We start from the raw sequence: 24,542 nt of genomic DNA on the forward strand, positions 1-24,542 counted from the left end.
ACCCAACAATAACAACACTCTATGATTAAGAGCAAGTTTCACTCTCTCTTCTGACACCCACTTTGATCATCTTTTGTCTTTTTTTATTAATCATTGATAATTGCTTTCTCTTTTAAAAAATCATTAATGATCCTTTAAAAAATTATTGGGGACTCTTACAGTTCTTATCACAACCCTTACATTCATCCATTGTGTCAAGCACATTTGTGCAGATGTTTCCATCATCATTTTGAAAACCTTTTTCTTTCTACTCAAACCCTTGGTATCAGCGCATTCCCTGCCGACCCACTCCCTCCCTCATGAACCCTTGATAATTCATAAATTTTGTTGTTGTTGTTTATGTCTTATATTGACTTCTGTCTCCCTTCACCCACTTTTCTGTTGTCTGTCCCCTGGGAGGGGTTATATGTAGATCATTGTGACCAGTTCCTTCTTTCTCCCCTCATCTTCCCCTTCCCCTCCTGGTAAGGTTACTCCCACTATTGGTCCTGAAGGGTTTATCTGTCCTTGATTCCCTGTGTATCGAGCTCTTAACTGCACCAGTGGACATGCTCTGGTCTAGCTGGATTTTTAAGGTAGAATTGGGGTCATGATAGTTGGGGGGGGGGTGAAGGGAAGGAAGCATTAAAGAACTAGAGGAAAGTTGTATGCACCCTGACTGGCTCATCTCTTCCTTGTGACCCTTCTGTAAGGGGATGTTCAATTGTGTACAGATGGGCTTTGGGTCTCCACTCCACCCTCCTTCTCATTCACATTGATATAGTTTTTTGTTCTGGGTCTTTGATGCCTGATACCTGATCCCATCAACACTCCATGGTCACACAGACTGGTGTGCTTCTTCCATGTGGGCTTTGTTGCTTCCCTACTAGATGGCTGTTTGTTTAACTTCAAGCCTTAAAGACCCCAGATGCTACATCTTTCAATAGCTAAGCACCATCAGTTTTCTTCATCACATTTGCTTATGCATCCATTGTCTCTTTGGCGATTGTGTTGGGAAGGCGAGCATCATGGAATGCTAGGTTATTAGAACAAAGTGTTCTTGCATTGAGGAAGCACTTGAGTAGAGATCTAATGTCCATCTGCTACCTTAGTACTTAACATTTAAATATATATACGTGGTCTTGGAAAATTCTATCATGTGATCGCTAGCTCATTTCTATCACCAAGATATTTTTCCAACCAATTGTTCCTACCTCTTCGTTTCCAAAATTTGGGTTTCAGTCTCCAGTAATATCAATGCGTCTTGATTGCATGTCCCTTCCGTTTCAGACTCAAGATGTTGGTAGAAGTTTTCAGTTTCTGCATCACTCGCTTTAGTGGCTGGTGCATCCATTTGGATGGTAGTTGTATTGACCAGATTCTCTTGTATGTGGATAGCGATTATCCTATCACAGATTGCATTTATAGAACTAAAATATGTCAGATGATAACATTACATGTGTTTCAAAGCTGGAATTATGCATTAAATCTTAGAACTGGGAAGGGTTGTTTAGGCTCAAAAGCAGTAGAATAATCACAAAGGATGGAGGAACAAAGGTAACTGAAAATGAAAGTTTTAAGAATTGTTTTGGACTGCATGGTGGCCTGGGAAAATATGTGTTGTAAATGTTCCCATGCAGCTTGTGGGTGGGAATGGGCCATCATTCAGTTTACAGCCAGGCGCTTAGCCGCTGTGAAGATGTTCATCTCCTTAGTGACAGAATAACGGGAAATGTGGGCTGGGTTGCAATCCCACTGACCCCCCTGATGGAGAACACCCCAGTAAACAGTGAGCCGGCTCTCTCTCATGGTGCCCCCTTGTGGTAGAGTAGCGCTGTGCTTCCAGGGATTCTCTCTCTCTCTCTCTCTCTCTCTCTCTTTCTTGTCTGTCTCACACCAAAACCCAAACCAACCTCACTGCCATCACATCAATTCCGACTCACAGCAAATCTGTAGGACAGAATAGAACTACCCTCTTCGGCCTCCCAAGACTGTTGCTCTTTATGGGGACAAATAGCCTCCTCTTTCTCCCGAGGAGCAGGTGGTAGCTTTGATTAGCTGACCTTTCAGATGCACCCCATTGCGTCACCCCTGCGCCCTCCGGGCTCCTTTTGAGGGGCTGTCAGTGGCTGATAATTCAGTTGTAGACTGCCAGGCCTTTCTTGTGAGGTGCCTTCCGGGGAACTTGAACTTCCAACCATTCGGTCATCAGCAGAGCACAAATCAGGGAATTGGAAATGCCACTCACTGTATGCCAGCAAAGGATCGAATGAAATCACTCAATATAGTAAGACATCTATTGGAAAACAAGCTCTTGCCATCCAACACCTCATGATCACACAGGCTGGTGTGCTTCTTGCATGTGGGCTTTGTTGCTTCTCAGCTAGATGGCCACTTGTTTATCTTCAAGTCTCTAAGACCCCAGATGCTCTATCTTTTGATAGCCAGGAATCATTAGCTTTCTCTACCACATTTGCTTATGCAACCAATTTGTCTTCAGTGAGCATGTCAGAGAAGGTGAGCATCACAGAATGCCGGGTTATTAGAACACAGTGTCCCTGCATTGAGGAAGAACTTGAGTGGAGGCCCAATGTCCCTCTGCTACCTTGATACTTAACATATCAATATATGTACATAGATCTATTTCCAGATCATTATATATAAATGTATTTACATAGGTACATGCCTGTATTTAGACCTCTATAAATGTTTTTTGCCTCCTAGTTCTTTCCTCTATTTCCTTTTACTTTCTTCTCGTCCCACTATCATGTTGGGCCTTCATTTAGGTTTCAGTAATTTCTCTCAGCTACATTACCCTTGATCTAGCCCCACCAGGCATCCTATAAAAAAGAAAGACAGAAAGAAAACAAGCTTGTATTAGAAAAACGTGTGGTTTTACAGTAGCCTTCAGCTAGACGTTCTGGGAACAAAGCCGTCCAGCTTCAGGTAAATTCTTCCAGAGCATTGCATCTGAAGAGAGGTACTTCCACTCTCAATCTCACGCCCAAACCGGAAGAGGATGCTAGAATGAAGGGAAACTATAGGCTGGTCTGACTCTCATAAGCATAGAGATGAAATACCAAATAAAGTCTTACTAAAGAGAATCCCATAACTGTGTAAGAAAGATTGTTGTTAGCTGCTGTCAAGGTATGCCCGCCAGGTATTCTTGCCCCGTTTTTTTTTTACTTCAAAATAAGCTATGTGCAGTGTGCATAGGAATTTGTTCATAGTTTTTTTTTTTTTAAACTAGAGTCCGGCCCTCCAACAGGTCTGAGGGACAGTGAACTGGCCCATTTAAAATGTTTGAGGAACCCTGCCCTAGAACATTGTCCTTGTCTGAGGGGTCACAGCTGGGCCGCTACCCCCTAAATCTCCCTCTCTGTCTTTCTCTCTCTCACACACAGCCAAACCCACTTGGGTCCAGTCCATCCTGGCTCATAGAGACCCTGCAGGACAGAGTAGAACTGCTTCCTGCCAGGCTTCCAAGACTGAGGTCCTTGATGAAGCAGACTTCCGCATCTTTCTTCCACAGAATGGCTGCTAAGTTTGAAAAGCTTACCTTTGGGTCATCAATGGAGTGCTTTATCTGCAGCACTACCAGGGCCGCAGCCATGTCAGCACCACGTGAGAAAAAGCTGGTGTCCAGGGAAGGCCATGTCTCTAGTGGCAGAAGTGTGGTGCAATTGGTCAGCTCTTTTAGCCATGGTCTTTGTGGCTAGAAAGATGACTGGGTGGGAGCATGCCAATTGGTTGGTTTAGCCATTCTGCTGGGTCTGAATGGAGCCGTCTTAGAACCAGACACGAGAACCTCATGCCCGTCAAGATAAGGAGCCACAAGATGTCTGCAAAGAGAGGCAGCCTGGGCAGCAGAGAAACCAGTGGCGGCAGAGAGCGCAGTGGGCTTCCAAGCCTATGCAACCAGTGAAACAGTGCCTTCAGCCAGGAGGCTGGCTTGCAGAGTGAGCACTGTTTGGGCATTGACCAACACCAAGGGATTTTCTCCTTCTTCTTTTTTTTTTACTACCAGTAACAAAGAGGAATGGCACCACACGCTTCAAAAACAGCATTTCAAAATCTGCTCTGCAGCCCCATGCTGTGTGAGAAGATAATATCTGTATGCACACAAGGAAGTCTAGTTAATACAAAGATTATTCAAATTTATGTGCTAAAGCCAGTGATAAAGAATTTGAAGAATTCCGCCAGCTTCTTCAGTCTGAAATTGATCAAACATGCAATCAAGATGCATTCATACGTAATTACTAGCAAATGGAATGCAAAAAATTAGAACCAAAGAGGAAGGAAAAGTCGTTAGAAAAATGTGGCCTTGGTAACAGGAATGCAGCTGGAGATCTCTTGATAGAATTTCCCAAGACCCATGACCTGTTCATCGCAAATGGCCCTTTACAACAATATTGGGGCCACAGTACGCCTGGACCTCGCCAGATGGACCACACAGGTTTCATGTCAACCACATCTGTGGGAACAGATCTTGGAGAAGCTCAATGTCATTCACCAAAATAAGGCCAGGGACTAACTGTGGAACAGACCATCAATTGCTTATATGCAGACTCAGGCCGAAGCTGCAGAAAATGAAAACAAAGCCCTCCCAGCGCCACAATAAGACCTTGAAGATAAGCCTCCTGAATTCTGAGAACATCTCCGGAAGAGCTTGATGCCCAAAGACCAGAGGAGTTGTGGGATGGCTTCAAGGTTTAAAGCCCCAAACCAAACTCACTGCCATCTAGTCCATTCTGACTCATAGCGACCCTGTCGGGCAGAATGGATTTCTGAGGCTATAAAATCTTTATGGGAGCCAAGACTCTCGTCTTTCTCCCTCAGAACAACTGGTGAATTTGAACTGCTGACCTTTCAGGTGACCCCACTGCACTCCATCCAAATCAGATCCATTGCTGGGGAGTCCATTCCCTTCCCATAGACCCCATCGCAGAGAATGGAGACCCTCCAAGGGTTTCCAGGGCGGTCATCTTTGCAGGAGCAGAAAGATTCCCCTTTCTTCCTTGGAGTGGCTGATAGATTTAACAACACGTAACCCTCCCATAATGCCCCACCCTAGTCAAACCCACAACTGTCAAGTCCATCCCAACACCTAGTGACCCCACAGCACGGAGCAGAGCTGCCTCCCAGGGCTTCCTAGGCTGTCATTTCCAAGGAGACATCACCGTTCCCCTTCCCAGGGACTGATGGTCCAAACCTAAAAGCCCAGCACCACCAGGACTCCTGGAGGGGGGCGAATGGAAAACATCAAACCCATTGCCACTGAGTTGATCCCAACCCTATAGGACAGACTAGAACTATCTCTTAAGGCTGATGAGCTTTGACATCTTCATTGGTGCAGACAGCCTCGTCTTCCGTCTGTGGAGAGACGGGTGGGTTTGAAATGCTGACTTTGTGGTTAGCAGTCCAACACCTAACCCACAGCACCACCGGGGCCCCATGAAGGAGTAAAGCAGGGGTACATTGAATGAGATAAGGGTTCTGATTTGGGTTGGCCTCGGCTGTTTATTAATAACCTGACAGTGACAAGAAAAGCTATGGAATCTGCCCTAGTTTCTCTCAGAAGAGACGTCTCGGAAGACCTGATAGAATAAATTTAAAAGACATGTTGGTGTGTGTGTGTTTTATTTTACATTGTCTTTTCTTTTTTTTTAAACCAAGTCCAGCTTCTTCTTCTTTTTAATTTACTGGTATAAAATATTGCTTCACAGAACACCTTAAAATGAGACACCCCCTTAAGAAGCAAAGGAGCCTGGGGCCTCATCAGTTTAAATGTTGGGCTGCTAACCACAAGGTCAGTGGTTCAAAACCACCAGCCGCTCCAAAGGAGAAAGATGAGGCTGTCTGCCATTGAGTTGATGCCGATTCACAGTGAGACCCTATAGATCAGGGTAGAGCTGCCCCTGTGGGCTTCCCAGTCTGTGACTGTTTACGGGAGTAGAAATCCCCGCCATTCTCTCTCCCTGTTGAAACATACTGGGTACATCTGGTGCTTCTCAGTAACAGAATGCTCTCGAGAGGAGACGTGGAGAGACTGCATCTCACCCCCGCATGTCATCAGGAGAGACTTCTCCAGAAGGACATCATGCTTGGTAAAGTAGGGGCCAGTGAGAAAGAGGAAGACCCTGGAGGAATTTGATTGACACGGTGGCTGCACCAATAGGCTCCCACAGAACGATGTCTGTGAGGATGGCCCAGGAGGACAAGCAGTGTGACATTCTACCGCACACAGCGTCACTGTGAGTTGGAACTGATTTGGTGGACACAGCACCAACCGCGATTCTGGAAACATGCCTGCCTTTGATCCTGGTGTAGAGGTTACACGCTGGGCTGCTAACTGCTAGGTCAGTGGTTTGAAGCCACCAGCTGCTCCTTGGGAGAAAGATGAGGCTGTCTGCTCCAGTAAAGTTACAGTCTCAGAAACCCACAGGGGGCCCATCCTACCCTGTTCTTAAAGGGTCGCCAAGAGTTTGACTAAGCCGTTTCTGAGACCAGCTGTGGGGTCCCCGCGGTGAACCAGGCACCCCCACTCCCTGGAGCTCCCACTTCTTCCTGGGGTTCCAGACACACCCTCTCGCGGCCACTGCAGGGGGCTGGCTCCCTCTCCTATCCTAGGAGGGGCGTAAGGGCATCTCCCTCCTCAAGCCCCTAGCGCCTCGTCCTGGCTCCTTTCTTCGCGGGTGGGTAGTGCGCCCGCGGCGCTGCGGGCGCAGCCGGGCGGCCGGCAGAGGGAGCTGCGTGCCGGCTCGGGCGCTGGTGCGCGGGGCGGCGGCGCGGGCGCGGCGCGGAGGGGAGGGGCGCAGCGGGCTGGGGCCGCCTCTGCCGCCCGCGCCGCGCTCCCTCCCTCCGCCCGGCGGACCGGCTGTCACCGCGGGCTGCTCCGTGCCAGCCAGGGCGCGGGCCGCGCGGCGCGCTGGGAGCTGCGAGCTCGGGCCCCGCAGCAGCTCTTTGTCCCGCGACGCGACCGAGGAGCAGCCGCCACCGTGGCCGAGTCGGAGCTCCCGGCGGTCCGGGCTGCGCGGCTCTGGGGCGGCGGCCGCGCAGAGGTAGGTGAGTGCGGGGGCGCAGCGTGCTGGGTTCCGGGGCGCTGCGCGGGGGCGACACTTGCAGGGAGTGGGCTCTGGCTGGGGTGACATTCCACCTGCGCCCCCCTCCTGGCTCTCTGGGCAAGTTTGGCGACCCCGTTGGGTTGCAACCCGTGACCGATCGATTGACAGTGGCCACCCTCCGCGTAAATGGCAAGCTCGCGCTGGGGGAGGAGAAAGGGGTGCGCGGGTCCAGACTCAGAAGAGCAGGGACGAGTGACACTTGGACAGCGTCCCGGACTCGGCCCCGTCCGGGTGAGCAGGTTCTGTCTTGGGATCTTGGGCTCCCGTGCCCACCTTGTGGACCGGGCGAGGAGGGGGCGAAGGGACAGAATTCCCGAGTGGTCACAGCCAGCGTGTGTTGGTCCTGTCCTGGCAGGATGCTCTCCTGCACGTTGCACCTGCGAGGGCCCAGACGATGTGCGCTTCGTCGTCCAGCTCCAGGTTAGAGGGGGTATCTGGCTTTCCAGGGGCTGCGAGGTTCCACCCCACAGCGCCCCCCCTCCCCCGCGGGGTAATCTGGTCTACGTCTTCGTCTTAATTTGGTATGAAATTTGTTATTTCCTTTGAGCTTTAGGATGGCAAAGCAGGGTAGTGCCCCCACCCCTCCTTCTCCTTCCCTTCATTTTTCTCATTCTGCATCAGTACACAGAAAGAATGTCAGGCTCACAGCGCTGCCACTACCCTTCTATTTTAAATACAAACACGGGAGAGAAGTACTCTTGGCGGGGCCCCAAAGGCGTCCGTACTCTCGGTTACATAAGCGCTCGAAAAGATCCTGGCCGGCTGGTGAAGTTATGAAAGTGGTGACCAGAGGATGGCAGGGAAGGCAGGCCAGAGATGCGGCAAAGTGGCCGTCATTTTCACTCCCAACCCAAAGTTTGCTTGAAGAAGCGCGTTGGGACTGGGCTGGAGAGAGCCGGGGAAGCTCGGGCAAGGCCCTCTTCTGGGTGGAGAACAATTAAGTCGACGGGGAAGGAGGCTGGGCACCTGGGGAGGGTTCTCTATAGACTGATGCTGCCGCTGTGGCTGCTCAGGAGGGGCCGGATCCCGCTGCAGGCCACAGAGAGGAGCTGCCTGTGGGGGTTTCCTAGGCCCCCCTTTTTAGGGACGCCCACAATTGCAAGTGAGGAACAGAGCAAGATCGCAGATGTCCTTAATGGGGCTCCAGGGAGGGGGTTGTTTGATTTCCAGGCTACCCTTCTGTGCCTTGGAGATAAAGCTTGCTTGGGCCACGGTCGCGTCGTGGACAGAGCAGAACTTCCCTGGGGGAGGCGGGTAGGGGTGTGTGTCCCAGACTTGTCATCTATACAGGCGGGGAATCGCTGGATCTTCCTCCCGCAGAGCAGCAGGAGCGTTTGGCGTGGTTACTGAGCGCTTCACCAGTTTGCAGCTAGATTCCTTCCATTCTGACAGCTGATGGAAAGTTAGTAGTGGGGAGTTGCCCCTTCCTTGTCTTTCTTTCCCCATGAGGAGTTACAGACTCGGAAGCACACAAGCAGTTCTGCACTTGGGGGATTTTCTTTTGTCAGTTGTGGGGATGCTCACCTCAAGGCCGGCGGCTCAAAGCTGCTAGCCGCTCTGAGGAGAAAGAGGACACTGCTCCCATAAAGAACGACAGCTTGGGAAGCTCCGTGGAGGGTCCCAGTGAACTGGCACGGAATGGGTGGTAGTAGGTTGGCTTGGGGTTAGTTTTTTAAGATCAATCAGCCCCTCCCCTGACAAAGTCTCACCACCAACATTCAGGATACATCTTTCAGATAAGAAGCTAAACGCAGAAGCAGTCAGACAAACCACAGGCTCCCAAATGTAAATGGCCCACTGACCCCTTTTTAGAAATCAAATCAAATAAAAAGACAGCCCTCCCAGCAATGACAATGTTTGTACTCTAGCCTGTCATCCAGGATTAAATGCAGCACCTGCTTCTGCAGCTGCTTAGATCCTTCCAGCACTGCCCCCAGGGGGCAGTGTCACCCCTTTAGGAAACACTGAGATGTCCGGTTACAGACCCCAGACCCTTCCCCTATTGTTTAATTTGGGTTGGGTCATGCCCTGGCATTTGTCCCTGGACAAGCTCTTCCAAGGGGGCTCAGTGGCACAGCCCTGGTTGAGTTCCATTGGAAAATGGTGGTGGTGGTGGTGGTGGTGGTGGGAGTCCTCCCCCTGGATTCCAACTCCTAGCCGCCCATGTAACAGAGCGGAGCTGCCTCTGCCCTGCACTGCTTTCCAGTTTGTTGTCTTTATGTGGGAGCAGGTTTCCAGGGCTTTCTTCCGCAGAGCCTCAGAGAGGCAGGTATGAGAGTCAGCAGCCTTTCTATTAACGTAACACCCTGTGCCACAAGGGCCTCTGTTTTGGAAGGCATGGTTTCAACTTGTATGTCTGTAGCTCCAGGCGGTGGAGTCTGGTTGTTGTCATGCTTAACGTGGAACGCAAAGATCAGCAGTTCAAACCTCCCAGGTGCTTCCCTGGAGAAAGATGAGACCGTCTGCGCCCGTCCGGATGTACAGCCTCACCAGGCATCCTTGGGAGCCGTCCTGCTCCGTGCGCTGGAAGCTACTCCAATGGCTGTGGGTTTGGGGTTGGATTTAGCCTAGGTGTGGCTGTTGTGGTTTAAGTCAAGCCTGGCTCTTCCTAGATGCTGTCCAGTCCATCCTGGCCTCTGGAGACCCCGTTCGACAGAGCAGAACAGCTCCTATGGGAGTCTCGGTGGTGAGCAATACGGGGCAGGTTGCCAGGCCTTTCTGCCAAGAGATTGCTGGATGGGCTTGAACCAGTGACCTTTTGACTGGCAGCCAAGCACTTCACCATCGTATGACCGGGATTGAGACACCTGGGGAGAGGGGAATGGCACTGGAAAGGGCATGGGCTGAAGAATGATGGCGCAGGGACGTGTGTGTTTTATCTAAATTATTTTTTCTTATCTCTGACTTTTTTACACCACAAAGAATGCAGTCCTCAGTCTGTTGAGTCAACCAACCGCGGGACAACATTATTCAGGGGGCTGGGGGTGCCGGGGGGAGTCCTTGGAAGCAAGGTCTGGGTTAAAGGAACTCTCAAAGGCCAAGAAGGACAATCAAGTGCAGTTGCTATAGCGTTTGCATGGTGGGAGGGTGGCACAGTGGGTTACCGGTAAGGTTGCTGAGTTAGTTAGTTTATTGTGCCAACCTGGCTGATAAACACATGTGGGATTAATTGAAGGGCAGAGTGATAAATGTCTTGGTGAGCCTCACCTTTCCAGTTCTTGGGTCTCTTGCTTTGTGATGGTCGCACCAGGGTGCAGCTGCCTTAGCCAGTTCCCTGCTTCAGCTGGCAAGGCTGACTTCCTATAAGACATCCCTGAGGAGAAGCCACATGGACCTACCCCGTTGCAGCCCTGGGTGCTGGAGCAGCCATGTGGAGACCCCTGCCAGCACTGAGATGCTTATACATTCACTGACTCGGCTTTCCTCCTGCAGTCGGCATCATTGTGTGTGTTTTGTGAGATGGAGGAGGACTTCGTGGACTGATGTTGGACATATGGGTTAATGGGTTAATGTTGGACTTGTGGGCTTGGGCAGCACTGGGTTGGGATGTTTTCTTGATGTGCACTTAACCTTTATAGAAAACTCTCTCTCATACATGAGTTTCTATGGATTTGTTTCTCTAAAGTACCCAGACTAACACAGCTGTCAACTGCAAGATCAGGAGTTCAAAACCACCAGCCGGCATCTTGGGAGAAGGAGGAGGCTGTCTGCTCCCGTAAAGAGTTAGGATCTCAGAAACCCACAGGGACAGTTCTACTCTGTCCTATAGGATCGTGATGAGTCGGCATTGACTTGATGGCAGGGGGTTTGGTTGTTGTGGGTTTGAGTCGAGTCAGAGAGAAAGAAGATCCTCAGTGCCAGGGATCGACACAGTGGCTGCACCAGTGGACTCTGACACCACAATGGTGAAGTTTGTATGCAAATACAATGCTGTTTTGTATAAGAGATTATGGAATCTGAGGGGATATTTCAGGACTTCATTGATTCGATGGCAGAGAGAGTTTTCAAATCCTTATGGGAACAGACAGCCTCATTTCCCCCCCTTGGAGTGGCTGGTGAATTCAAACTCCTGACCTTCTGGCTCTCAGCCCAATGTGCTACAAGGGCTCCTTTTATTTTCTTGCTTAAATCAGACCAGCCCAAGCCAGACCAGGCCAGATCAGGCCAGACCAAGCCAGACCAGACTAGACCAGCCCTAACTATACAAGGTCAGACCAGACCAGATCAAGTCAGACCAGGCCAGGATAGACCAGACCAGACCAGGCCAGGCCAGACCAATTCAGACCAGGCCAGGGAAGATCAGACCAGACCTGGCCAGACCAGACCAAGCCAGAACAGACCAGGCCAAGCCAGACCAGACCAAGCCAGACCAGACCAGACCAGACCAAGCCAGACCAGGCCAGACCAAGCCAGACCAGGCCAGACCAGACCAGACCAGACCAAGCCAGACCAGGCCAGGGCAGACCAGACCAAGTCAGACGAGGCTAGACCAAGTCAGACCAGCAAGCCAGACCAGGTCAGGCCAAACCAGACCAAGCCAGACCAGACCAGATCAAGCCAGACCAGACCAAGCCAGATCAGGCCAGACCAGGCCAAACCAAGCCAGACCAGGCTAGGCCAGACCAGGCTAAACTAAGCCAGACTAGACCAGGCTAGGCCAGGCCAAACCAAACCGAACTGAAACAAACCCAACCCAACCCACTGCCTTTGGGTCACTGCCGACTCATAGAGACCCTGTGGGACAAGGTAGAACTTGTGGTTTCCCAGAATGTCACTCTTTATGGAACAGAAAACCTTATCTTTTCATGAGGAGCAGTTGGTGGCTCCAACCTGCTGACCTCGCACAGCCATCACCCACCTAGCATGCCATGGACACCTGCAGGCTACACTTCTAGTGCAGAGCTGGTACTGGGGAAGGTGTGTGGCCTTTTAGCTTCTGGGAATCAGAGAGACCAGTTTCAGGGAGATTCCTTCTATCAAAGGAGAAACGCTTCACGCTGGTGGAGGCTGCTCAGTGATGACCACAAGCCGCTTGCTTTCCGGCTCAGAAGTGGGACTTGCTGGACCCACCCTTTCTTCTTTCCTTTCCCAGCAGTCTGGTCTGGGAGCAGAGGGTAGGGGGGCAGTCAGGGAGGGGCTCTGGATATAAATGTCTGTCTGTCTTTTGAGGGTTTCTTGAGGCTTATGTAAAAGCTGGGGAGCTGTGCGTCTGCCGTGCCCAGCACATCTCTGAGGGGCGATTACATAACGGACACAGCCCCAGATGGCAGGGGGCTGAAGTCAGCAGGGGGAAGCAGGTCGCCCGAGCCACCCCAGGCTAGCAGATCCCAGTTGCTAAATGGATCTCGGCTGCCAAATTAGAAGAAAGCGCGGGGATGGTGGTTGGTGAACGGGAGATAAAAATAGTGCCAGGAGGGTTGATGTAATCTGGGGCTGTTATGCTGGGCGCTTGTTCTCGGCATTTGGATGCTGCGGTATTAACACCGCCTGCCCCCCCCCCCCCCCCGCCTCACCCCGTCTTTTATTACTCCCAGCAGATGCAGGGGAGCTGGGAAACCAGTGAGTCCCAGCTTCCCGACCCCACCCCTCTCTCGGAGCTCTCTCTCCCCAATCCTGGGGATGCGCACCTGCTCAAACCTACCTGGTGTCTTTGTTATGTTTTTTAAAAATCATTTTATTGGGGGCTCGAACAACTCTTATCACAATCCATTCATCTACCCATTGTGTCAAGCACATTTGTACCTTTGTCCTGTTTTAAGTATGCCTCTCCTCCCCGCCCATATCAACCTCATGCTCCACCTGCTCCCACCATAGGCTCCTTCTCAAAACTCACTGCCACCTCTAAGACCAAACCCAGGCCCATAGGGTCACTGCTGACTCATGGCCACCGCCCGAAGGTTTCTAAGATCAACTATTTCTGGGAGCCAAAAGCACAGCCTTTCTCACTTGGAACGGCTGGTGGTGGTTTTGAACTGCTGACTGTGTGGATCACAGCCCCACGAGTACCCACAACACTCCCAGGGCTCCTCCACAGCCACGTAGTCAGCTTCCATTCATAGTGATGTATAAGAGAGTAATGGCCTCTGTGCGTTTCTGAGACTGACCATTTGTAATGGGAGCAGAGAGCCTCATCTGTCTCCCTCGGGTGGCTGGTGGTTTCGAACTGCTGGCCTTGTGATCGGCAGCTGAATGTGTAACCCACTGTGCAGCCAGGGTTCCTTCCACTTTTCAATGCAATGTCCAAATGATGACTTTCAAACCAGCCTCTGCTCCTGGGGGGGAAGGCTTTCTACCCTCGTAACGAGAGAGAGGTAAGGTAATTCTGCCCGGTCCTAGAGGGTTACCGTGAGTCAGAATTGATTCCACAACAGTGGTTTGGTCTGGTGCAGTGGCTATGCACTCATCTGCTCACTGGAAGGTCAGTGGTTCAAACCCACAGATAGTTTCCATGGGAAGAAGACTTGGTAATTTGCACACACAAAGAGGATAGCCTGGGAACTTGTCTATGTCACTTGGGGTCGCTATGGGTCAGCATCGACTTGACAACCCCTTACAACCCTAGCCCTAACCCTAACTCTAACTCTAATGCTAATCTTAACCCTAACCTTAACTCTAGCTCTAAACCTAACCCTAACGATAACCATAACCATAACCATAACCCTGAGAAATCTTATCTCTGTCACATGGGGTCACTGTGAGTCAGAATTGATTTTACAGCACCTTACACCCCTAGCCCTAACCCTAACCATAAACATAACCCTAACCTGACCCTAACTCTAACCTAACCCTGAGCAGCTAGCTGGACACAGGGCGCCTCTGATGGGCTCACACATGAGAACCGTTGTGAGGATGGTGCAGGGCCGGGCATCTGCTGCACCTCCTGCTCTACCTAGAGGGTCGCTCGGCGTCGGAACCGACTCAATGGCACCTAGCAACACCAACGACAATGACAACAAGAATAGAGAGACCACAGCCCCCCACCCCCCACTTCATCTAGCCCACGTCGCAGTAACCCTGGTGTGGAAGCACCCATTTGCTCTGACTGGAGCGACTGGGAGGGGCTCCTGAATGCAGGTGGTTACCCGGAGAAGCAGCTCTGTCTGAGTGTGAGCTGAGGGCTTAGGGTCCTGAGATAGGGGTCAGGGAAGGGGCAGAAATGGGGTCAAACTTTTTCATATCTCAGAGGTAGACATCAAAGGAAAAAAACTGAAGCCAAAGGTACCTCTGTTGAGTTAATTTTGACCCATGGCGATCTTATGTAGGCTGTAAGCCGTCATGGGAGCAGACAGCCTCGCCTTTCTCCTGGGGAGCCATATTTGAACCACTGACCTTGTGGGTAGCAGCCAAAGCTACCCGCAGTGCCACCAGGACTCCTTAATGGGAAAAGGAGGAAGAAAAGCAATCACCAAAGAATGCTTTGCTAATAGAGTTAACAGGAATGGCGCCTACCAGCTCCACCAAGAATCTGTCTCCGGCTTGAATTTTAAGCAGGGAGCAAAAAATAAAACCCAGACTCATGACCCCCAAGCTGATTCGGACTCGTAGCGACCCCACAGGACAGAGGGACTGCCTCGGTGGGTTTCCAAGGCTGGAAGTCTTTATGGGAACAGACAGCCCCATTGTCCTTGGAGTGGCTGGTGGGCTCTCACTGCTGATTTCTTGGTTGGCAGCTCAGTGCCTCGCCCCTAGCGCCCCCAGGGCTCCTGTAAACCCATGCAGGCCTGGGAAGTACCCTGGGGGTGTGGGCAAAGGCAGCTTGAGAGGGCCTTGCTCTCACTTGCTGTCTATACCAGGGGGTGGCTCTCTCTCTCTATATATATATATATATTTATATATATTTATATACATATATAGCTACGATGGCAGCAATAGCACACAGGCGGAGGAGGGAATGGAGTTCCGTGGATCAGAGTTTTGTAAACTCTTGAAATTAAGTTAGCATTAAGCTGACCTCAGCTGTTTTGAGCGGAGATTCTTGAGTTTAAATTAGGCAGACTCCCGAGGGCAACGGCTAGGAAAGTAGCAGACAAATGGAGCTTCCAAGTGCCAAGATGGTGGGAGTGGGGTGTGGGGGGGAGCAGGGCCAAGGAGAAGGCAACCCGAGAGAGTACGAAGAGCTGAGCGAGTATCAGACAAAGTCGACTTGAAGACAAGAGTGGGTTCCAGAGAGGAAGAAGGATGTTTGAAAACATAAAGGGTCCACCGGGGAGACATTGTCATTATCTTTACATTTATATATACAAAACCCTACCCATCGCTGTTATGGGACAGTCACCTGGTTCACGTTTGCGCACCTCTGCTTCAGGTTCAAGACGTCACTGCCTCCCCCTCCTTAGCACTTCCCATGTCTCTGACACCAACTGGGAGGTTCTGGCTGCTGCTCTGTGGACCCCACTCTGATGGCACCATCAGTGTCCAGCGGTCTCGGGGCTCTTCTGTATGAGTTGTCCAGTGGGGTTTTAGACAGGCTTTGGTGTTTTTTAAAGTAATTTTCTCATTGCAATAAAATAAAAATATATTTGTACAGGTCCATATGGCTGACCATGAGGTCAGGATTTGGCTTTTTATATGAGCCATTCAAAGACATCAACCACAGCTATCAGTTATCATGCTGTACAGTCATCTCCACCACAGGCATCAGTCATCATGCTGTACAGTCATCTCCACCACAGCCATCAGTCATCATGCTGTACAGTCATCTCCACCACAGTCACCAGTCATCATGCTGTACAGTCATCTCCATCACAGCCATCTGTCATCATGCTGTACAGTCATCACCACCACAGCCATCAGCCATCATGATGTACAGTCATCACCACAGCCGTCAGTCACCATGATGTACAGTCATCACCACCACAGCCATCAGTCACCATGATGTACAGTCATCTCCACCACAGCCAGCAGTCATGTTGTACAGTCATCTCCACCACAGCCATCAGTCATCACGCTGTACAGTCATCACCACCACAGCCATCAATCATCACGCTGTACAGTCACCACCACCACAGCCATCAGTCATCACGCTGTACAGTCACCACCACAGCCATCAGCTGCCAGGTCATGTAGTCATCACCATCTCTTGCCTGATTCTTCCTCACTAGAAGCAGAGCTTCACATTTCCGGAATCATGACTCTTCCTTCTCGCTTCCCTCAAGGCTGGTTGCTGCTGGTATGCCCTGGACTCTGTACTGGCCAGTCTGGATATCTCAGGAAGTGGGGCCTGATGAGTCCCTTAGTGATAGATGACGTAGTTCATTCAGCATGGAGTCTGCAAGGCTCTTCCTAGCTGAGCCATAGTCTATTGTATGTGCAGACCACATGGCATTGTTGACTGACCTGTGGGGACGCTTTCCCCATTGGGTATTGTGAATAGAGCTTCCGTGGATGTGATTGCACTCAGCTCTGGGAGTTGCAGCCCCTGCCCCCCGTGAACAGAATGGCCTCAGGCTGAGGCCTGCGCACAAATACGTGGGGGCTTCTAAAAATTGTATGTGTGTGGGATTCCATCATCATTAAAAAAAAATCATTTTATTAGGGACTCATACAACTCTTAACACAACCCATACATACACCAATTGTGTAATGCATTTTTGTATATTCATTGCCCTCATCATTCTCAAAACATTTGCTCTCCACTTCAGCCCCTAGCATCAGCTCCTCATTTCCCCCCTTTCTTCCCTCTCATCTTTTTTCTTTTTAAAGGAGGCATTGGCTAGTCACTGTCCCCTTTTTGTCATTGCTAGGCGTCATTGAGTCAGTTCCTACTTGCAGTGACCGTGTGTAAAACAGAATGAGCCCTGTCCATCCTGCGCTCTCCTCACAGCTGTTACTACATCAGAGCCCGTGGTATCCATCCACCTTGTCGACGGTGCTGCCTCCCTACTTGTCACCCTTCTAGACCTGTCTACTCTTTGACTGAAAACCGAGGAAGATTAAGAGTTCCACCAGTCGCTGGATGACCAGTAAGCCTTGGACAGTTTTGAGTTTCGGTTCACCTCTTTCTCCCACTCTATCCTGGGCCTTCTAATAAGATGGTTTTCAGAGCCGCTGGTAGCAGCAGTCGGGAACCATCTAGTTCTTCTGGTCTCAGTGTCGAGGAGACTGATGTGTGCTAGGCCCGCTAGTGTGTGGCACTCATTGTTTCCACGTCTCTCTGTTTTCATTCTGCTTGCCTCCAGGCAGGCCCCTTATCTTTTCATTGCATTATTTCCCACAGGAACGTTTGGAGCCCTCCTGAATAGTCTTTACAGGCTAGGTGACACTTCGTTCAAACTCTTTCATCTGACAGCTTTGTCAATGTGCAGCCACTTTCTAGTGCTCTTTCAGAACGCACAGTGTGGCTGCAGCTGGTCTGTTCATTCATGACTGTTGCGTTGCCAGCAGCCCTTCAGTGGTATGATAGTATAGCTCATCATATAAGAGTATGATAACGGTCCTTTTCTGTTATCATTGGTAATGCGGTTCACCTAGGGCCTTGAACTTCCATGTGATAGTGGGTCACAGGAGATCAGAATCTGTGGCAGTTACAGAATTTCATGTCAACTTGACAAGTAAGTGTAGGGGTGGAGTCTAGACTGTCAATCAGGTCACAGCCCAATGATGCTTTCTTGTGGGTGTGGTCTTCTCATGAGGATTCTGGGAACTTCCTCTCTTTCTCCCTGCAGGAGGGCCCCACTCTCTCTCTCTTTTCATTTTCCTATTGACAGGCCATATGGAGCCACACTGGGAACTGTGAGAGCCCTGGAGATGCTTCCACAGCCACTGGATCCATAAGACTCTGCACCCAATGGCCTATGATCTTCCTGCATTTTGTATCATTGCATGTGCTGTGTGAGTCTGCAGAGGGATTTGTGGACTAATATTGGACTCATGGTCTAATATAGGACTTGTGGATTTGATCTTGGCTGGGTTAGGTGGGATGTTTTCTTAATATACGATTCTTCTTTGATATATAGTTCTCTCTTACACATCTATGAGTGTCAATGAATTTGTTTCTCTAGTCAATCCTGTCTAATACAGAATTGCCCTGTGGGGGGAAGAACGATCAGAGCAGTATGCCTGGCTCTCTTTTCTACTTCCCATGGTCCCCTTGGTTTTAAATTCTGACTGGATGTGAGAGAAACACTGGGTTGAATGGAATTTAAAGGCGATCAAAACGTTTGTTTTGTACCTGACTGTTCCTGGAGGCCCTACGGGTTAAACGTTGGTCTGCTAACTACAGAGTCAGTGGTTCAAACCCCCTGTCTGCTCCTCAGGAGAAAGAGGATACGGTCCATCTGCTCCTCTAAAGATTCACAGTCTGAGACACTGTGCAGGGTCGATATGAGTTGGGATTGGCTTCATGGCCGTGGGGTTAACCTTGAGTCTAGGAGGCCTGGTGGCACCGTGCTTAAGTGCTCAGCTGCCAGCCCAAAGGTCAGTGAGTCAAACCAGGCACCGGTGGCTCTGTGGGCATGAGGCCTAGTGACCTGCTATCAGAAAAATGCCATCCAAGGAAGGTTCATGGGGAAGTTCTGCTCCATCCTACGTAGTGCTAGGAGCCCTGTGGTCCAGCGGGCCAAGTGTTGGTCGGCTAACGGCAAGGTCAGAGGTTCAGGCCTTGGGGACAAGATGTGGCTGTCTGCTCCCGTCAAGATGTACAGCCTTGGAAACCCACCAGGGCAGCTCTCCTCTGCCCTAGAGGGGTTGCTATGAATCAGAGTTGACTCGTTGGCAGTGGGTTGAACCTTTAATCTTCCCGATTTAGAAAATTATCTTTGGTGATGTTTTATATTTCAGTTAACAAAAACCAATTCTAAGGACCTATAAGCTCAAAGAGGAGAACTTCTCTGTGGCTGTTGGAGCCTGTCATCTTTATTGAAGCATCCAGCCTCATTTTCCCCCCACAGAGGGGCTTGTGGGTTTGAACTGCCAACCTGTTTGGGTAGCAGCTGAGTGCTTAATCATTGCCCCCTCTCTTTCAAGTACCCAGTCATATAAAGCATCCGGTGAATATCAGTACTGCTAATATCATGGGCTTCATAGTTCCTCGGGCTTCACGAGTCTTCTGATTAGGAAGCGTGCCGGGTATAAGCCACGGACACTTTCAGCAAATTGAAATCTACAAAATAGACACGATTGTTCATGCATCAGGGGGCACTCGGCCCTGACAAAAGCCGGGCCTTAAGTCGTTAAGACGCTTGGTTTTATGCGGTGTATGTAAGAATCCATTTTCAGATCATTAAAGGAATTAAAGCTGGAGGCAGGAGGGAGGAGGCAGAAGTCGAGCCATCCACTGAGGATCAATCTGAAAATAAGACTAAGCGTCTCTCCAATTCTGGACACCGCCAGTGGAAAGGAAGGTGTTCAGGGAGCAACTCCCATCCTGTGAAGATGTTGTCTGCTGTGCCGATTGTCGCTTGCATCCCAGCACTCCTGAGCGGAGCTTGTCTTCCAACAAGAAGGGGCATGGCAAGGCACTCCTATGGCTGCTTTTCCTAGCCCTTCTCTAAATGTTCCTCCGTCTTCCCCCATCCTGCTTTTAAAACAAAGGTTTCCATGGCTAGACTGGAGCCCTGTTGGCCCTGTGGTTTATGGGTAGGGTGGTGTAGAGATTACACGCTAGGCTGCTAACCACAAGGCCAGCAGTTCAAACCCACTGGCTGCTCTTTAGGAGGAAGATGAGGCTATGCTCACTGACAGCCTTGGAAACCCCCCAGGAGTATTTGGACCCCGTCTGAGTCAGCGAGCTGACAGTCTATTAGGCACGCAATAACTGTAGGAAGAAGTTCCAGCTGTCATGAGAATGACTGAATGGAACGCGGATGCAAGAGGCAAGCTCTGGCGGCGACCGGGAGAATGGGGCTGAGAGGCCAACTGGACGCAGCTCTGCCACAAACCTTTGGTTTATAGAGGGGGTCTGGGGGGGGACGAAAAAACAAACAGAAAATCAAGGCAGGCTCTTCAAAGGGTGCGTGCATGAGGACAATGAAGAGAGATACATATATCTGTAGTCTGCAGAATTAGCTGGAGCCCTGGCATGCAGGGGGCTCTACATCGAGCTGCTAGCTGAACAGTCACTGGTTCGAACCCAGCAGCTGCTCCAAGGCAGAAAGATGAGGCTGGCTGCTTCCGTCGAGAGTCATAGGCTGGGCACCCGCAGGGACAGGGCCACCCTGCCCTGGAGAGTCAGGATGGACTCCACAGCAGCGAGGGTGCCTTTTCTGAAAGTGGTGCTGTGAACAGCATAGGCCAGGGAACAGGAGGTGATCTATCTGTGGAGCCTAAACTGAGTAGTGCTTACGCACTGGGCTGCAAACTGCAAGAGCAGCAGTTTGAAACCACCAGCCGCTCCGTGGGGGAAAGATGGCTTTCTCCTCCCGGCATGAGTCACAGGCTGGGAAACCCACAGGGACAGTTCTAGCCTGCCCTATAGGGTCATTGTGAGTCCGAAGTGATTTGATGGCAGTCGGTTTGTTTGTTTTTTTTTAAAACCCTTGATCTGAAGAAGATGCTCAGATGTTGGAGCTCTGGGTCCGGCGGTGAGTTTGGTGAGCGGTCTTGGCTGGGTAGCTCGCTGGGCCTGGTGGGCGACATCTCTCTTCTCCTGGTAATTAATCTTCCACTGTGACGGAAGGTTAGCTTGTTATTGTTAACTGGTGTGTTGTAGTATCAGTTGACAGAAATAGGACAAGGCGGTGCACCGAGCCCACAACAGAGGGCTCATTAGGAGGAGAAGACGCGATGGAGGGGAGGGGCTGTGGTGGGGAGTTGGTCCTGCAGCGGGGCTCATGTCCTAACGAGCTGCTTAGTCCCAGAGGCCCTAGATGATGGCAGCTTTGGGTGTTGGGGAGAAAGTTTTCGGAGGGCTGCTGTGTACCTCCAGTGTTATTCAGCTGCTCCACTGTAGAGAAGCCCCCAGCGTGGCATGGAGGTGACACGCGAGATTGCTGACTGCAAGGTCCACAGTTTGAAACCGCAGCAGGGAGAAAGATGAGGTTTTCTGCTTCCGCCGGTGTGTTAGTCTGCGTGGACTAGAGAAACAAATGCACAGAAACTCATGTGTATAAGAGAGAGTTTTTTATATAGGGTAAGTGTGCATTCAGAAAGCATCCCAGTCCAGTGCTGCCCAAGCCCGTAAGTCCGACATGAGCCCCTATGTCTGAAACCGATCTAGAAAGCCCTTCCCAAATTCACAAAACACGTGCAATGACGTCAAATGCAGGGCGATCCTAGGCTGGTGGGTAGAAAGTCCTTGTATCCAGTGGCGGTGTCAGCATCTCAGCGCTGGCAGGGGTCTCCAGGCAGCTGCTCCAGCACCCAGGGCTGCATTGGGGTAGGTCATGTGGCTTCTCCTCGGGGATGTATTACAGGAAGTAAGCCTTGCCAGCTGAGGCAGAGAACTAGCTAAGGCAGCCGCACCCTGGTCCGACCATCAGAGAGCAAGAGACAAGAAAGGCAAGGCTCACTGAGCCATTTGTCTCTCCGCCCTTCAATTAAACTGCCCTTCAATTAATCCCACGTGTTCATTGGCCAGGTTGGCACACTAAACCTACCTATCATACTCGGTAAAGAGTTACAGTCTTGGAAACCCACAGGGCCCATCGAGGTGCTATAAGTTGGCTCTGACCCGAGGGCAGTGGATTGGTTTTGGTTTGGAGGAAGAGCATAGACGCCCCTGCAGCACAGTGGCGAGAGCTGAAGGCTCCTGCCCACAGGAGAAGGACGAGGCTCTGTGCGCCTGTGAAGACTGACCCGCTCAGAGACCCACAGCACGGTTCTCCTGGACACTGCCAGGCCCCCTGTCACTCAGAGTGGACCCAGCGGAAGTGGGGTTCTTTCATTATCTACATGATGTTCTCCTTCTCAAAGAATTATTTAAACTTGAGCCCCACCCCTCTCCCCCGCAGCCCCGTCCCCAGCCCAGGAAACGGTTCGCTCTCAAAGCATTCAGTATTTGTAATGGGTGGATATTTCTGACTGAAGAGGTTTTGTTATTAACCCGATGAGGTATACAAACCATGCGTCATGTGACTGTGTTTGCTCAATACAGGATAAGGGGCGTGGGCAGTATTTGAGGGATAGGGTGGAGAGGCCAGAAGATGAGGCCACTGATGACTAGCCATTCATAAGAAAGAATGCCTTTTGAGGGGACAGGCTCAAGGCCGTGAAGGTCAGGTGGGAGGTGAGGTGGCAGTGGTTCCCTGGGGGCAGTCAGGGTGATTGTGATGGGGGGCCATGGGGAGGGCAGCAGGAGGGCCAGGAGGGGAGGCAGCAGCACCATCCATGGTGCCTCTGACTCATGAGAAATGGGAGATGGAGGGGAAGCCAGGCAGACCCCCAACACTTGGCTTGCATCCTTGGGTGCTGAGAACAGAACTGACCAGAGAGGAATAAATGTCAGGACCTTTGTCTGTGTGCTCACTGACTTCACATTGGTCTGCAAGCTGCAAGGTCAGCAGCTCAAAACCACCAGCTGCTCATAAGAGAGAGAGAGAGAGAGAGAGAGAGAGAGAGAGAGAGAGAGAGAGAGAGAGAGAGAGAGAGAGAGAGAGAGAGCTTTCTATTTCCCTAAAGAGTTACTTCATCTCACATACTTTGGACACGTTGTCTTCTCCAGAGCCCAGCCTCTGGAGAAGGACATCCTGCTTGGTAAAGTGTGTGTGTGTGTGTGTGTGGGGGGGCGCAGTGGAAAAGAGGAAGGTCCTCCAGTAGAGGCATAGGAACAGAACAATGGTGAGGACGGCGTAGGACCAGGTTCTGTTGTGCACGAGGTCGCTCTGGGTCAGATGGGCTGGGAAATCCACAGGGCCATCTCTCCCCTGTTCTGCAGGGTCCCTGTGGGTGGGAATCGACTCCGTGGCAGCGAGTTTCCTTTGTGGTTAGCAGTTGGCTGCTGACCTAAAGGCCGGGGGTTCAAATCCACGCAGAGGCATCTTGGAAGAAAGATCTAACTGTGTCTCCTTCGGAAAACGCCATGGGGAGCCCCGAGCATACCCACTTTTCCGGTATGCTCGGATGTTCATGTCCCAGACAACCTGTCACAGGCCACGCTGTCTCTTGTCCTCCCTCCGCCTCGCACCCCCACCTTTGACCTACCCTTCCCTATTATGTGTTTCTGTGGATTCCGAGCCAAGCACCGCCCCCCTCCCCCCACAACCAGGGGTTTCCAATGCGGCAGGCTTTGTTCTGATGTGTTTGATCCTCTGCGCCACCAGGCTCCTTCCCTCACCATTCCTTCTCCGCCTCCTTTCCCTTCCTCCTCCTTAACCCCACGCTCAAAAGTTCTTTTCTATGAGTTTGAGACCAGCCTGGCCCCTCCCCCTGTGTGGTAGTTACATAATCTATTGTCAATTTGGGAGGATTAAGAGTGAAGGGGTGGAGTTTAGCTTGTCAATCAGGTCGCAGGTTGATGACCTCATTTGGAGACGCTAAGGAGATAAATAGCTCGCTGGAGGCAGGACAAAGCTCACTCCCTGGGAGACATTGCAGCTGACAAGACACCTGGACCTTTATTAGTGCCCTGAGCTGGAGGGGCCACATGGCGACGCCTGTCTGCCATCACTGAGATGCTTACAATGCCACTGGATCCACAAGACTTCCTACCCACTTGTCTGTGATCTTCCTGCACTCGGTATCAGTGCATGTGTTTGATAAGTCTGAAGAGGAATTTATTGATGGGTATCGGACATATGGGCTAATATCAGACTTATGGACTTGATCTGGACTGGGCTGGGGTGTTTTCTTAATGTACAATTACTCTTTATATAAAACTCTTTCTTATACACATATGAGTGTCTATGAATATGTTTCTTAGTCCACCCCAACTAGCACACCCTGAGAGGCAACCTGGCCAGAAGGACTTTCCAGTGGGGCAGACCATTCTATCATTAGAGGCAGGCACCCGCTGAATGGGGCTGGACGGAGGAACCGCCAGAATAAATCTGCACTGGATAATGAGATGTTAGGGAACTGTCGTCCTCAGTTTGTTTCCTGAGCACCTTAGAGATGTTGAAAGGCCGTGTCTTGCTTGGTTCCTGCTGCCTCCACCCCCTCACCCCTCTTCCATCCACGGAGGTCCTGTGATTCTGAAACAGCTAACTATTGGGTCACAGGGTAAGAGCCCCTCTGACTAGAGAAGCCAGGCTGCCTGTCTATTTGCTATTCTGCTGGGAAACGCCCCTTGGGACCAGATGAGGGAGACCAAGTGGGTGAGGTTATCATTTTCTGATTCCAGCTGCCCCGTAAGCCACACACACAGGTAACTAGGAGACGGCCCCACAGACCGGAGCCCAGGATGCGAGGCCATTGGTGGCGGATGGACACTGGGGCTGGCAGATTTTGTCAGTGCCCCACGGGGCATTCTGTCCACATGCTGGAGGTCAAGGGTACCATTTTGTTGTCCAACCTCTCTGGCACTTGCCACTCTTTGCCTGTCCACGCTTGGGATTAAACCTGTGG

The 24,542-nt window shown here is 51.0% G+C and overlaps 1 pseudogene; it reads left to right on the forward strand.

The window, feature by feature from the left end:
• The window catches only part of LOC142461584 (peptidyl-prolyl cis-trans isomerase D-like), a 30,820-nt pseudogene extending 23,171 nt beyond the window's left edge, over positions 1-7,649 (forward strand).
• The last annotated feature ends 16,893 nt before the right edge of the window (positions 7,650-24,542 follow it).

This window comes from Tenrec ecaudatus, chromosome 11, assembly GCF_050624435.1.
Source record: "Tenrec ecaudatus isolate mTenEca1 chromosome 11, mTenEca1.hap1, whole genome shotgun sequence".
In the NCBI taxonomy this organism is placed as follows: Eukaryota; Metazoa; Chordata; class Mammalia; order Afrosoricida; family Tenrecidae; genus Tenrec; species Tenrec ecaudatus.